At 41.8% G+C, this 14,768-nt stretch overlaps 1 protein-coding gene and 1 non-coding gene across 5 annotated transcripts in view; one reads left to right on the forward strand and one right to left on the reverse strand.

Annotated features, from left to right (window-relative positions):
* Positions 1 to 14,768, reverse strand: part of DAAM1 (dishevelled associated activator of morphogenesis 1) — a 175,783-nt gene that overhangs the window by 113,731 nt on the left and 47,284 nt on the right. The gene's annotated exons all lie outside the window — the stretch shown is intronic.
* TRNAK-UUU (transfer RNA lysine (anticodon UUU)) lies at positions 10,157 to 10,229 on the forward strand. The gene has a single exon. It is a non-coding gene; the product is annotated as a tRNA-Lys (tRNA).

Genomic DNA, 14,768 nt, shown 5'->3' on the forward strand with positions numbered 1-14,768 from the left:
ATTCAATGAACACCTCGCCCGAGAAAGTATTCACTTCTTCACCTATCATAGCTGAACCTCAAGAAGCCAGACACAGCATTAGGTGCTATAGACACAGATGAAGAAAGTCCACAGACTCAGGGAGATCACAGACTAGTGGGGACATTTAGGGAGCGGCGAAGCTGCTAACTCTGTCCAGTGAAGAGGGAATACAGAGTTACTGAAACCTGGGACCTGTGTTTCCACATCTTGGCCCCTTTTTAATCAGATCAGCCCGAGGGAAAGGACTAATTCCACCATGACAGCTGGGCCCTCAACCAAAACACATCTTCTAATCTCAGCTTCTGGCATCGTTGCAGAGGGGAAGAAGTCACTTCTGCGACATCCAAAATGCAATCCATCTATAACATTACAGATGACTATTGCTATGCCACGCACAAGGAAGCAATTAAAAAGCTACTTAAGATTCTGGAGCAGGTGCATTCTGCTTAGCAAAGAATAAGAAATTTAATCCATCTGTGGCCTAGCTCGAAGTCAGAGTCATTTGTACTGCTCTTCAACAAAACAAACAAGACTCTCAACATGGTAACAGTCAACAAATGAGGGCCAAATTTTGGGGAATATAGATGATGATGATCAGGATGATCTAAAACATTGGAGAACTTACAGTCCACAAGAAGACCCTCCCTAACACTCTCCTTTGATAATGCCAGGTCACAACACATATGTGATACGTAAGCATTGTTTTCCACAAAGCAGGTCAATATCTGTACTGAATAAATAGGGGAAACTTGAAAGCAGTGTTGACAAAACAGATTTGCACCCATGCATACATCTTTCTGATTGCTTCATCAGGGACTTTTGCCACACGTTGGTAAGATGGCTGTCCAGACCGAAGGATACGCTCACTGGCTAAGTAACCACGGTTGTCCTCTAACCAAAGTAGTCACGGGGGAAGCAACTTAGATGCTGGAGGAAGAGAGACAAGGAGAGACCATGAGTTCCTGGCAGCCACCAACGTGATTAGACAGTTGAGAGCTCCTGCATGTACTCACATCAATATCGTAACCCACGTCTATTTTTTTAATCAAGACAGTATTTCACGTTTAATTCTCCAATTATAATTTCAGTACTAAAATACTGGCATTGTTCCTTCATTGTAAATGGTCTCCGGAATTTCTGAAGCAATGTCACAGACTTAAAAAGAGGAACAAGCAAAAAAAAAAAAAAAAAATTATACCATAAGAGCAACTTTAAAGAGAATGGCCGGGGAACCCTCCATTTTGGTGCCATACCTCTTATTTTCAGAGATGCAGTTTACCCCACATTTTGCAATTTTCCAATGGGCCCTGACATGCAGTTTTGGTTTCAACAGCACGATAATGTTAACCCAAATTCTCTTATCAAGAAGAATGTGAAAAGAAAAAACTGCTTCGCTTCTTTCCTTGGCCATCTCTCTCCCCTCTCGCATTCCTCATGTCTGGTTTCATTTCCCAAGCACACCAGATGCCAAGTACTATTTGGAGCTTTAAAAAAATCATGGGATACAGTCTAAAGGTTGCAGGAGAAACGTTTGAAAGGCGATGTGTTTTCCCCGCAAGTTTCAACATCCTCTCCACCAGGAAACGGAAAGGGCGTTTCTCAGTGTGTCCAGCGGAGGGCCAGCCCTTCCCACACACTCAAGTCCCAAAAGGATATTCGAACGGGGCACTTCTGGAAGTGGGTCTTGGAAATTCACCCTGTAGTCAGTCCCTTCAGCTCACTGACTTTCCTGATGCAAGAGGAAAACAATATAGGCACCAGGCACCCTAAAACAGGGCAGTATACACAAAACACACTCCCTCCTGTGTGCCCTCTCTGCATCAGTGGGGGGAGGGGGTGCAAAGTGGAAGCCAGAACCTGTCCCATTCCTTCCCCTCTTCCTCCCTAGATAATAAGGAAGGAACCCAAGCGAAGTCCATGCACACCCTCAAGCCAGACCAAGCCTCAACCAGCACATAATTCTTTCTTCCAAGCCCAAGTCATAGACTCCTGCCAGAAAACACCTGCTCTTCATGTAAAGAGCAGAGGGGGACCTCCAGGTCTCACCCTAAAAAGCTGGCAATGACTCTTCTGCCATGACTCAGTACTTTAACCACAGGTTTGGGACATAAATCCCTAAAGCCAATACAACACGGTTCTCGAGTTAGGAGTTTGTGTTGTTCACGTGACAGAAACCAGTCTGGAAGCCAGGACATCTCGTCTCGATCATCTGGGAGAAGAGCCAAACCAAAAGTGTCATTGGAGTCCCCACCAAAGAAAGCACAGCCTTGCCAGACAGCCTATGCCCTTGGGCCTGCCGACCTGTTGCTAGTCTGAGTTAAGTCAATAAACAGATTTAAGCTGAAGCCGAAAGAAATGCAAATCGTTTTCTCCCTTTAGGTTTCCATCTTCACTGCCTCTAAGGGATCCACTTAGATGTGCAAGGACAAATTTCATTGAGAGGTTACACAAACATAGGAAGTTACAACTCAATGGCCAGTTCTGTCACATCAGAGCTCTCACTCTTTCAAGAGGCCAAGTTGTGTTCTGTAACAAACATGTAAAACAAGCAACTTTCCTGAATCACCTAGCAGCTCTTTCAGGAAGAATAGGAAAATACGACATCACAGTCACCAGAGGAGAATGCGAGTACCCTACAGGGCACCAACAGCTGCCTTGTACCCTGTGGCTCCAGTCCTCTGCTGACCCTACTTGAGTAACCCCTGAAGTCAGAGTCTTCACCCCTGCAGGCAGATGTGGTGCCTCTTGAAATGCCTCCCCACCTCGATGATCACACTTCAGGGGTGTTAGGTTTCAGACCTTTCCAAACAAGTAGCCAACACGTTGGGGCAATCCACACAGAATATTTAAGTGACATTAAAAGACACTGCCTAGGGGCGCCTGGGTGGCGCAGTCGGTTAAGCGTCCGACTTCAGCCAGGTCACGATCTCGCGGTCCGTGAGTTCGAGCCCCGCGTCGGGCTCTGGGCTGATGGCTCAGAGCCTGGAGCCTGTTTCTGATTCTGTGTCTCCCTCTCTCTCTGCCCCTCCCCCGTTCATGCTCTGTCTCTCTCTGTCCCCAAAAAATAAATAAACGTTAAAAAAAAAAAAAAAGACACTGCCTAAAAATAAGTAGATTACTACTCATTTTTTGGAACCTTCTCACAACTGAAATAATTCTGGCAAATCCTGAGAGAGAAGAGGTTGAATAGATATACACTTAGTTTGAGAAACTGTGCTTTCCAGATCTAGGAGTAAAGTCTAACACGGCTTAGAGAAGATAAACCAGAGGTACTCTGGGCCGAGGACGCGCAATGCCATCCTCAAAGTAGTATCTAGTCCCTCTTCCCAGTGAGGCCATAAGACATGGTCCCTTGAAAAGTGAGTACTGCTACTCCCAGCCCCCAAACCAGATGCTGCTCGACCTTACTCCTCCCCAAATACTACAATGACATTTTCTCATCAAGGCGTTTTATTGCCAAGTAGGTACAACTTCCACTTGTGTGCAGGCCTTTATGGAGAATAATGTCCACTGGCATCCTAGGGAAACTACAGTTCCCTGGACTGAAAATAAAGAAATAAAACCTTGCCTGGAGGGCTTTATATGTTCATGTTTACTGAAAGAAAATTTAAACCTCACTAATTACCTTCTTCTGTTCACGTTCTTCTGACTACTTTCATGCCAAGTTTCATACAATTGCAGCAAGAGAAAATGAAACACCATGTAGAACAAACTTTCTTGGTTAAGCTCAGCCTCATTCTCTGGGAACTATTAAGAAACCCCATCCTTCTCATGGAAAATGTCTGTGCTTTTCAGTGAGGGAAAAACTAATGAACAGATACAACATGACATAGGCAGCCGTGGAGACTTGACCCAGGTTCAAAGAGCAGCTCACCCACTTCTTTCCTGGAGGAACCGGAGGAAAGGCTTCAAGACCCTAACGTCCTCTCTAAAAGTGTGATGGCTTTTAAGTGGACATTACAAAGGGAACGGAGAACTACCTTAGAGAGTTGGAAGGAGGATTTGTATTTGTTGACTACTGTTTGGTAGAAATGTGTTAACCAGATTCCTTTCTCTGACATTCCTGTGTGTATCAGCAGAACAAATTCCTGGAACGAGGCTGGTTTAATCTCTACAGGGCAGTTGTCATCACTAAATCAAGGGCTCTGCAGGTTAGTCAGCTTATCTGCAAATTGTGGGAAATTCTCTGAGAGTTTTAGGGGCCGTGTGGGAAAAGGCACTTTGAAAAGTCTTAGCTTTCTTGTATATTTTGAAGCATTCAACAGATTTGGTATTTCAACCCAACCACTTATACAAGAACGACCACATAGCACACCCAACTGAGTCACTGCAAGGACGCTGACATGGGCAATACTGACCTGATTCCCCTTCACATTTTGCTCAGGCACTGACCTCACCTACTTATTATTCTACTTTGTACCTCTGAAGGCATCTCGTCTATCCAGGGAAATCACTGAATTGGTCACCAAACTGGACAACGTGACTGTCAGCAGCCACGGCCACAGGCTTTCACACTTTTGCCTCAGAGAGGTCATTCTGAACCTGTGTGGACACAGCCACCATTTGCCATTACAAATGTAAAAAATGTTTATAGAAAGCTAAGTCCATGGTGATTCCTGGGTTTAAAATTACAGTGTGGTGAGTTGTTGACTAGATCCTGAGCCTCTCTACAACACCTGCTGCTCAGAGGGGTTCATTTTGGGCAAGGCCAGCACCACACCTATGCTCAGGCTGTTACTAATGAGTCCTGCACATGACAAGGCAGGGAGAAGCCACCCAGAAACTATGAGGACAGATGATGGAGTCACATTATGAAAACTGGAACTCCCTTGGAAAGAAGGACCCTGCCCTTCATAAAATTCTAACTACAAATTTTACATAATAAACCTTCAAAAGAGGCTTATGAAAAGATGCCGGTAAAGTTTCAATTGAATGCGAGTTCAGGTGTAGAAATAAGGCAGCAAAGAGGCCTTCTGGCCCCCACCAGTATGGGATGTTGTGTGGCTCTGGTAGGTGTTGCTCTTCAATCAGAACTTCCCCGGCCCTTCATGAGAGACACACTACCCTCTAATGAATGAGAAGTGAAGGCATTACCTTGTCACGTCAGCCTCTAAAACTAATTTCCAAAAGAAAAAGCGCTAAAAGGACCAAGAGAAATAAAACTTTGACATGGGATTTCCCCAGTCTCCCTTCATGTTAGGAAACTCCATAAGCACTTAGATATACAACCATCCAAAATCAGAACAAATTTTTTTCTTAACGGGGGTGAGGTTGGGGGGAACTTCAGCCCCACAGTGGGCAATCTAATAATCTATGGATGGGAAAGTCAATTGTATTGCCTCAGTGGAGTGCAAAATGGCAATATCTATTGTTGTTTTTAATGTACTGGCCCTTTGATCCACATCTAAGGATTCCTAGATTCCATATATAGGGATTAACCTATAGATATACTTACACATGAGCACAGAGATATATTAACGAGGTTGTTCACTACAGCACTGTAATAGAAAACCCATTCGCTATTGGTAATAGAGAATCAGTCTAAGTGACCTTCAATAGGTGAATGTTTTAATAAATGTTTGTGCCCCTGCGCCGTAAGACACTGGTTTTCATACTCTGATGCCCAAGCTTTATTTACTCCATACCAATTATATCAGAATCTCTGGTATTGGGGGCCCAGGCATGAGTATTTTTCCAAACTCCAAGGGTAATTCCAATGTGCAGGTCAGTTTGAGAACCAGTGCTACAGAATCCTATGCCCAGGTTCAAAGAATGTCCTAGGTCCATGAACACTGACATGAAAAAGATCTAACATATTCAGAGGAGGAAAAGAAGAAAAAAGAAATCAAGTTGCATAGCAAAACATATGTATCACCATTTATGTTAAAACTAAAAACAACCCTGTGTTTGTAACAATACACACACACCTATATATGTGAATGCATAGAAATCCTTCCAGAATTGGTGGTATAAACTGTAAAGTTGGTCAAAACTTAGCCAAATGCTTGGCACATGGAAGACGCTCGATAAATAGAGGCTATTACTTCCACGTGCATCTAAGTTTTTGGAACCTATGGTTTCATACTTGGATAGTGAACTCTTCTTATAAGTGCACCAGACAGTATTCTACTGAAACTAGGAAGTTTGCAAGCTTCTCAATAACCCCATTAAAACTCTAAGTATACACCTGAATAACTCATTAGCCTTTAAAATTACAGCTTGCTCTGTGTATACACGAAACCCAAGCCCAAAAATGCAGGCAGATTCACTGTCAATATCATATTGATTTGTAGGTCCACCAAAATGGCCCATTTATAAGTTGTTCTATGTCAGCCAACAAATCTAAAAACTACAACGTAATGCTAGATGCCACCTTGATGAACAAAGAGGAAGAATATTCCCAGGGCTACGTGTTAAAGCCCCAGGGATGACAATGTGACAAACTTTAGAAAAATGTTTTGTTTGGTCTTAAATTCTTCATATCCCAAGAGGCAGTTAGTGGAGAATTTCTGGTTCCCTGAAGCCTTCAAATAGTCACAGGGCCAGTTAGAAGAAAAGTTGGGAGATTCTATTATTTTTTTCTTTTTATTTGGCTCTGTTTCAATTATACTTCTATTGTGGATCAGAAATCAAAGGGCATCACAAATACAGCCCAAGATAAGAGGCTTAAGGATGCTCATACATGGAATAAAACTTAGTATGTGGTACACTCTTTTTAAAACATTTTTAATGATTTTTAATTTTTATATATTTTTTAATGTTTATTTATTTTTGAGAGACCGAGTGTGAGCCGGGGGAGGGGCAGAGAGAGAGGGAGACACAGAATCCAAAGCAGGCTCCAGGCTGTCAGCACAGAGCCTGACACAGGGCTCGAACCCAAAAACCATGAGATCATGACCTGAGTCAAAGTCGGACACCCTAACATTTGCTCATTTTTGAGACAGAGACAGAGAGAGACACAGAATCTGAAGCAGACTCCAGGCTCTGTACTGCCAGCACAGAGACCAATGCAAGGCTCGAACTCATGAACGGCAAGATCACGACCTGAGCCTAAGTTGGTCACTTAACCGACTGAGCCACCCAAGCGCCCCAGCTTGTGGTACAGTCTTAAGATGCAATCAAACATATTTAAAAACTATATTTTTAGGGGCGCCTGGGTGGCGCAGTCGGTTAAGCGTCCGACTTCAGCCAGGTCACGAGCCCCGCGTCAGGCTCTGGGCTGATGGCTCGGAGCCTGGAGCCTGTTTCCGATTCTGTGTCTCCCTCTCTCTCTGCCCCTCCCCCGTTCATGCTCTGTCTCTCTCTGTCCCAAAAATAAATAAACGTTGAAAAAAAAAATTAAAAAAAAAACAAAACTATATTTTTATAAAAATGAATTTAGTACAATTTTCAAAATTCTTCTCTATTTTAGGTAATTTTAAAAAGGTATGCATCATCCACATTTACTTGGGCACTGAATGTTTGACTACAACAACTTTAAAGCTGGATTCCAGCAATTTTCTCCCAAGTACATGCTCCTAAGTTTCTATCTTTAAAGGTGGGGTTCTCTCTAAAATGAACAAATCAGGAGACTATATATGTTGGCGAGGATGTGAAGAAAGGGAACCCTCTTGCACTGTTGGTGGAAATGCAAACTGGTGCAGCCGTTCTGGAAAACAGTGTGGAGGTTCCTCAAAAAATTAAAAATAGATCTACCCTATGACCCAGCAATGGCACTGCTAGGAATTTACCCAAGGAATACAGGAGTGCTGATGCACAGGGGCACATGTACCCCAATGTTTATAGCAGCACTTTCAACAACAGCCAAATTATGGAAAGAGCCTAAATGTCCATCAACTGACGAATGGATAAAGAAGATGTGGTTTATATATACAATGGAATACTACCTGGCAATGAGAAAGAATGAAATCTGGCCATTTGCAGCAATGTGGATGGAACTGGAGGGTATTATGCTAAGTGAAATAAGTCAGTCAGAGAAAGACAGACACCATATGTTTTCACTCATATGTGGATCTTGAAAAACTTAACAGAAGACTATGGGGGAGGGGAAGGGGAAAAAAAAGTTACAGAGAGGGGGGAGGCAAACCATTAGAGACTCTTGGATACTGAGAACAAACTGAGGGTTGATGGGGGGTGGGGGAGAAGGGAAAGTGGGTGATGAGCATTGAGGAGGGCACTTGTTGGGATGAGCACTGGGTGTTGTATGGAAACCAGCTTAATAATAAATTATATTCAAAAATAAATAAGTAAATAAAAATAAAGGTGGGGTCCTCTTTATCAATCATTAAGTCACCACACTGCTTACAGAAGCAAATGAAAACATGGCGATCATATGAACTCATAAGAGGCAAGAGATGGTCTTTCCTGGACCAAGATTTTATCAAGGAATTTTATGAACTTGACGTCTGAATGCTGACAATATTCCTATGAGATTAAGACTAATTATTTCCTGGCTACATCTTCCAAAGTTTATGTAGTTGAAACCCAATTCCTTCAAATATCACTAAATATTCATTGCAAACAGCTGGAAAGGAAATCTATGATTCTCAGAACTGCAAAATGATTTCCAGTATACTAGTATCGGTCCCAGTGAAACACAGTTACCATTACTTTGGAAGCAATGCACTGGAAGCATACACTGGAAAGCATACATTGTCAAAGAGGAAGTAAAATGTATTTTTTTGAGCTCTTCGCAAGTTAATAAAAAATCAGTACACAGCGCCCATAGGACAATGATGACCAAGTCTGAACAAATGGTCCACCATCAGTCAATGCGGTATGCCTATCGAGCTTTGGGAAAATATCAAAGATTAAAGGAACTCCATCTGATACCTATTGAGTTAATAGGCTCTTTGGCAAGTGAGTTCCAAGTCACTTCCAGAAATCCCAGATGACCTTGGAAGAACCGGATAATGATGCCATTCCTGAAAGTTAAGAAGTCATACAAAGGTAGAGTCTTAAGGAAGCACAAAGTCGAGGCATGTGCTGTCAGAAAAAGTGTTTTCCTTTTTTTTTAATATGGGCTTCAAAACTGCCTAACCTATGCATAATAAAAGCAATTGAGGAGACAGATAGGATAAGTTGTGAGAGCTAGCAGGCTTTGCCAAGGACAGGAGAACACGTGCGTTGAATAAGTGAACTGGTGAATGTATATCATCTCTTTTCATAAAGCTAATAATCAACCAAAATAGAAACTACCAGCAGCTACAATAAAAAGTGTTTTCTCATTGGTGATTTCTCTCCATGTGACAAACATCCTTGGGAAGTTATTCACATAGCTTAACAAATGATTCTGAAACTGCATGAGCCAAACAAATAGTGAAGAAAGATCTTTACTGAATTTTAATTACTATACATGGATTACCACACTCGTGACTTAAACTCAGGCCAAAAAACAGGGCCATTCCACAGTCATCAAGGGGGAAGTGTGAAGGAAGCTGATACTAGCCAGTGCCCACTCCACCCAACTCTGTAATTTTCTATATAATTAGGTGAGAACAGTAATTGCTTAATTGCATAACTCAAGAAGACTAGACATTTGCTTCTCTTGCAAAATTTATTCTAAATGCGGTAACAAGAAATGCTCTGTTGTAAATTACTACTTTGACTCATTTACGAAGCCTACAGTAGCTGGACTGAGGTTAATATTTGGATTTCATATTCTGCAAATATTGTTAAACAATCAAAAGTCATCAAGTGGCTAAATATGGGAAGCTATCAATATAAGACTGGTTAAATGATTTAGGGTACCTCTGTATGGTGAAATACCACACAGCCATTAAAAAGAAAGGGACACCTTTTCTATTGTTAAGAGGTCTAAAGTATATTAAGTTTCCAAGTTACAGTATAAACATGATATATCATAAATGTAAAAGGAATATACTTAAGCATGGAAACAAAGTATCTAGCCTGTGATAAAATAATAGCTACAAAAACCCATCAAGTAGCTCCTATTCTAGAGAATAAAATGGACATTGGAAAAGGAAGGAAACTTGTTTGCATCTCGGTCCCTTCTCATTTTTTTTTTTTTTTAAACATAGGCTTAGACTACTTTTTTTTCCCCTTGATTATCAAGCTGTTTCCAAATGTTTAGAAAGTAATTAGATCTTATAAAAACTAAGTGGCTTTTTGGGGCTCCTGGCTGGCTCAGTCAGTAGAGCATGAGACTTTTGATCTCGGTGTCATGAGTTCAAGCCTCATGTTAGGGATAGAGTTTACTTAAAATAAATAAATAAATAAATAAATAAAATGAATGACTTTCATTTATCAACCCTCTTCAACATGCCAGCCACTTTTATTGTGCTTTACATCCATTTGTTACCTCAATGAAGAAAAGAGATAAGCTGTGAATCCTTAAGTGTCTCCTCCTGAGAACACAGTCCACTGTCAACAAATCTCTATGCTCTGACCTTCGTGGCTTTAATTTCTGCACTTTTCCACTTTACCACACCCACCTCTGCGATTGTTAGTTCTCAAAATGAAAACGATCTGTTCAACTGTAAAACACCAATACGAACAGTGACTTTTTTTTCCTTTAAACTTATAATGAATTTAGAATAGGGGGGAAGAAAAGGAGAGGCAGCTACCAAACCATTTACTGAAGACAATACTGTATATATCAATACAGTGCCATCTCATCACCATAGCAACAGAACGCATAACTGCTTGCACCAAAATAGCACAATTCAGAATCCGCTGAAATCCACCGTGCTCTTTGCTATAGAAGTAACTATTGCTACCTTTATCTTCAGAAAATCCACTCTCCAGGTGGCAGCCCCAGGAACACCACATACGGAATTTTTTGTTAGGTGTTTATTAGGAAGCTTGACCCAGAAGGAATGAATTTGCTTAGTAATTTTAAAGTCCTGCTTTCTAAAGCCCAGTTCTAAAGCTACTGAAGTAGCAGCACAGTGTATCCTCTTACATTCATGGCTCCTGACCCAATCTTAAATAAGCAAGCAAATACCATAATGGGAAGTCTGAATTACAAAAGGGCACAGATGGAAGCCTAACAGCTGATCACAAAAGAGGAAGGCAAACACTGGTAACTATTTTTTAAAGAAGGACAAGAAACTTAACGTCAAAATAAGAGATGGTACTAACACTAAAAGAGACCTCAAAATAAAGACAAAAAACGATAGGCTATGCATTTCAAGGGAACATGCAATCTACATGAAGACATGATTAAAAAGCTGCTTAATTATTATTTATTCATGATTTCTAAATATATACCACCCACCACCTTTCCCTTCTGTCCCACATTTCTCCCCCCCCCCCAACCTAAAATCATCATTTACCTTACAAGCACCACTTTCCATTCCATGAAAATAATCAACCAGGACAATGTCTCCCTCCTATTCATCAGCAGAAAACAGAGCTATGACAGATGTTCTAGCTAACCTGGCAACTGGCCCCTTCGTGGTTACTCCTCTTATAAACACCACCCACCTCATTGGGTAGTAGCACGTAAAAGGTAAAAGCCAGCCTCTTTGTGGGAAAACACGCTGGTTAACAACTGTACTTGCTCAGACTGGAAAGGCAACCGGGACAGAGATGCCCACAGGTAATCAACCTCAGACACACACACACACACACACACACACGCGCACACACGCATGCATGCACGCACGCACACGCATACAGGTGTCAAACTGGTTTTTCCTCATAGGGACAATTCACAGACAGTCAGGAATCACCCCTCACCCCACATATCTACACACAAATCTCAAGTTCACAATTCTGTGTGATCATTTATACATTTTTATTCATTCATTCATTCATTCATTCATTCATTCATTCAGGGACCCAGTGTGTGCCCACTCTGTTTGGTTTTGGGATACAAAGATGACCGAAACAGATGTAGACCTTGCCCTTGCACAGCTAGTTCACAGGCACATGAGCCCTTGGCTCCTTAAGCCAACTCAAGGTTCTAGACTCTGGCTCTGTGAGCAGACAGACAGGAAGTAAGTAGAAGGAGTGGCCAATTCTTCACCTCATCTTCAACAGGCAAGAGCAGATTCTACTTGCTTCAAATAACGCAGCCTCCCAGTAACTTCCATGTTCCTTTGAATATAGCTCGGGAGAGGAAGTAAAAGGAAGCAGAGGGTGAAATCTGTTCTTAACAAATAGGGGGCACAGAGTAGCCTGCTAAGGTTTGGGACCTCAAACAAGACACTGGCATCCACTTCCGTCCTCGAAGGATTAGCCGCTACAGGAACTGCCCTCCCACTACAAACAACTAGAAAAGTGGACAAAACACATGAAACAACTGTACTAGTTACTGGGCAAAGACAATGCAGGACCATGATCTTTGAGACAAGGAAATTCCAAGTGAGATAAGCCTTACTATCACCCCAACTTACTCTAGGCAGTAGGGCAGGAAGGGGAAACCCAAGCCAAGCTCAGGGGTCGTGCTAAGCTGAGGAGCCAGAGATAAAAGTTCGGGGAGAATGAGGCAGTGAGCAACTCTGGAAATCTGCAAAGGGGGTCCCCTCCAATCCTCGGCTGAGTACTACTCTGCACGAGGACCTAGGGTTCACATGGGGCTGGGAATAAGCGGCATTCCCACCAGCCTGAGTAGAAAGAGCTGGTTTACATAAAATATCAGGAAGAGCCTCCAAAAGGGTCCTAGACACAGCCTGCTCTGGAAAGGGCTTAAAAGCAGCCTCAAAAGGGTCTCGCTGATCCCAAGTAATTTAACCATGTGCCAGAACAAAGGCCAACACTCTTTAAAGGGAGTCCTTCAGGCAGAAAGAAATTGATACCAGATAGAAATTTGGATCTACACGAAGCAAAGAAGAATGCTGGAAATGGCCAACCTCTGGGTAAATATAAAACCAGACACTGCCTCAGAGTTTCCCAGCCACTGACCTTTAGGATGCGCTTTTGCAGAAATCCACAGATGACACTAACGGGGTCAGAAGGTCAGGATCAAAGTAAGTCCTAGCTCTACTACTAACTGTCCCCCTAACCTCAGTCTCTTAGAGCCCTCTGGGCCATTATTTCCTCAGAAAAATGCCCTCCCTTGAAATGTCATCACACTATATAATGACCATGAATGTGCTTTGGAAATTCTGGGTACTGAGCAAAGATTTACCAAGTGCCTTCCATGCACATTTCTAGGCTTTATATGTCTGGACCTCAGTTTATTCATCTGTAAAATGAAAATAATAATAGTACCCACTTCAAGGGGTTGTTGGCCCCATTCGGTAGGTAAATATATGTAAAGTATAAAGAATAATGTCTGGCCAGAGTAAGTTCTTACAGATGAGATTATTATGACTATTTCTACTACTGCTGCTGTTGCTAATTAATGCTACTACTGGGCATATGATCATTAAAAAGACCAATTTGGTTCTTGCCCTCAGATTCCATATTTGAGCTATGTGATAATGAAAACAATGCTTTGGGGATAATTTTTTAAAATTTTTCCAGAGAAAAATGTGGGATAGCTGGGGGAAAAATACTAGTGTGAAGGGATCCCTAGACCTCACTTCCAGCTCTTCTCCTCAAGTAGCCCTGGGACCCTGGTTACATCATTGCGCTTGTCGGAGACTCAGTTTATCCTCACAGAGGTAGGTGAGAATCTTCAAGGATCCCTTCCAGTCCCAACATCTGATGATATGAACCAGAGGATCCATTTTAGAATAATGAAATTGCCTTTATTTGAGCAATTTAATTCTCATAGCATCAAATCCCCATATAGGAAACAATTAATTTTGACGAAGGAAGTTTGTGACTTAAGAAAGCTATAAGAAATAAACTCGAAATCTAGGATTAATATAAAAGCCTGCACATAAGTCCCAAACCTAGAACCAAGGCCACCTGATTCATCTCCCTAAAAATGGGAAGGAATACAATAGCCTGTCACTCCCACCTACTGCTGGGTAAACCACCATTTTGATTTTGATGTGAGGAAGCAGGGAAGCTCTTCCTTTTGGTTCCAGAGTTTGAATTGGCTCCAAACAAGCAGAATTCTCTCTCCTGTCTACAATTCTAGAATTGAGAAGAAAAATGGTAGTACGCTGTGGAAGTTCCTTATGCCAGGGAAAAAAGGAGAAATATGTCAACAGCTAGTTTCTTCTACTGGTTGTTTATACCAGCATGTACCACAATTGGTAAGCTATCAATTACAAACACAAAAGCTCCCATAAAATTAACTGGTTCAGATCTTACAAAATATAGCTAATTTTAGCCAAGTCTCAAAAACCAATATTTTCCTTTTTGATAAGCATCATTCAAGGTAGTTTCCACTGGAAGAAATAGTAAGTGGTGGAACCCTCAGAGAATGAATCTCTGCCTGATCTTCCAAAAACAGTTGTGAAAGGAACTTTCCTAAAGTTTTCCTAACATGTTGCAGAGGATGAGCCAAAGATTTTGCAGAATTTTATAAAGAGCTTCTATTAACTTCATTGGAGAGAACATGTTGCATAACATTAACTCCAGGGAAAAAATATTTTTCTGTACATATATATAATATGCTATGTATCATTTCAGGCAGTTCCCAGACCCCCAGATGCAGTTTACCATCGGCCTTAGCCCCAAAACTTTAAACACACAACTAAAACGCATCAAAGGAGCCCTTAAAGCACACTCGCATCATGCGCACATACACACACACACAGTAAAATTTGAGAGCATGCTGTATCTGTCTTGGGACCTGCCATTGCTACCTCAGATGGACACGTTTCTAACCTGTATGTCTACTTGAACACCTATGGGAACTACCTCATCTCCTTCCCCCTGTG

The sequence above is a fragment of the Puma concolor genome, chromosome B3 (genome assembly GCF_028749965.1).
Source record: "Puma concolor isolate L17-30 chromosome B3, mPumCon1.1.hap2, whole genome shotgun sequence".
Lineage (NCBI taxonomy): Eukaryota > Metazoa > Chordata > Mammalia > Carnivora > Felidae > Puma > Puma concolor.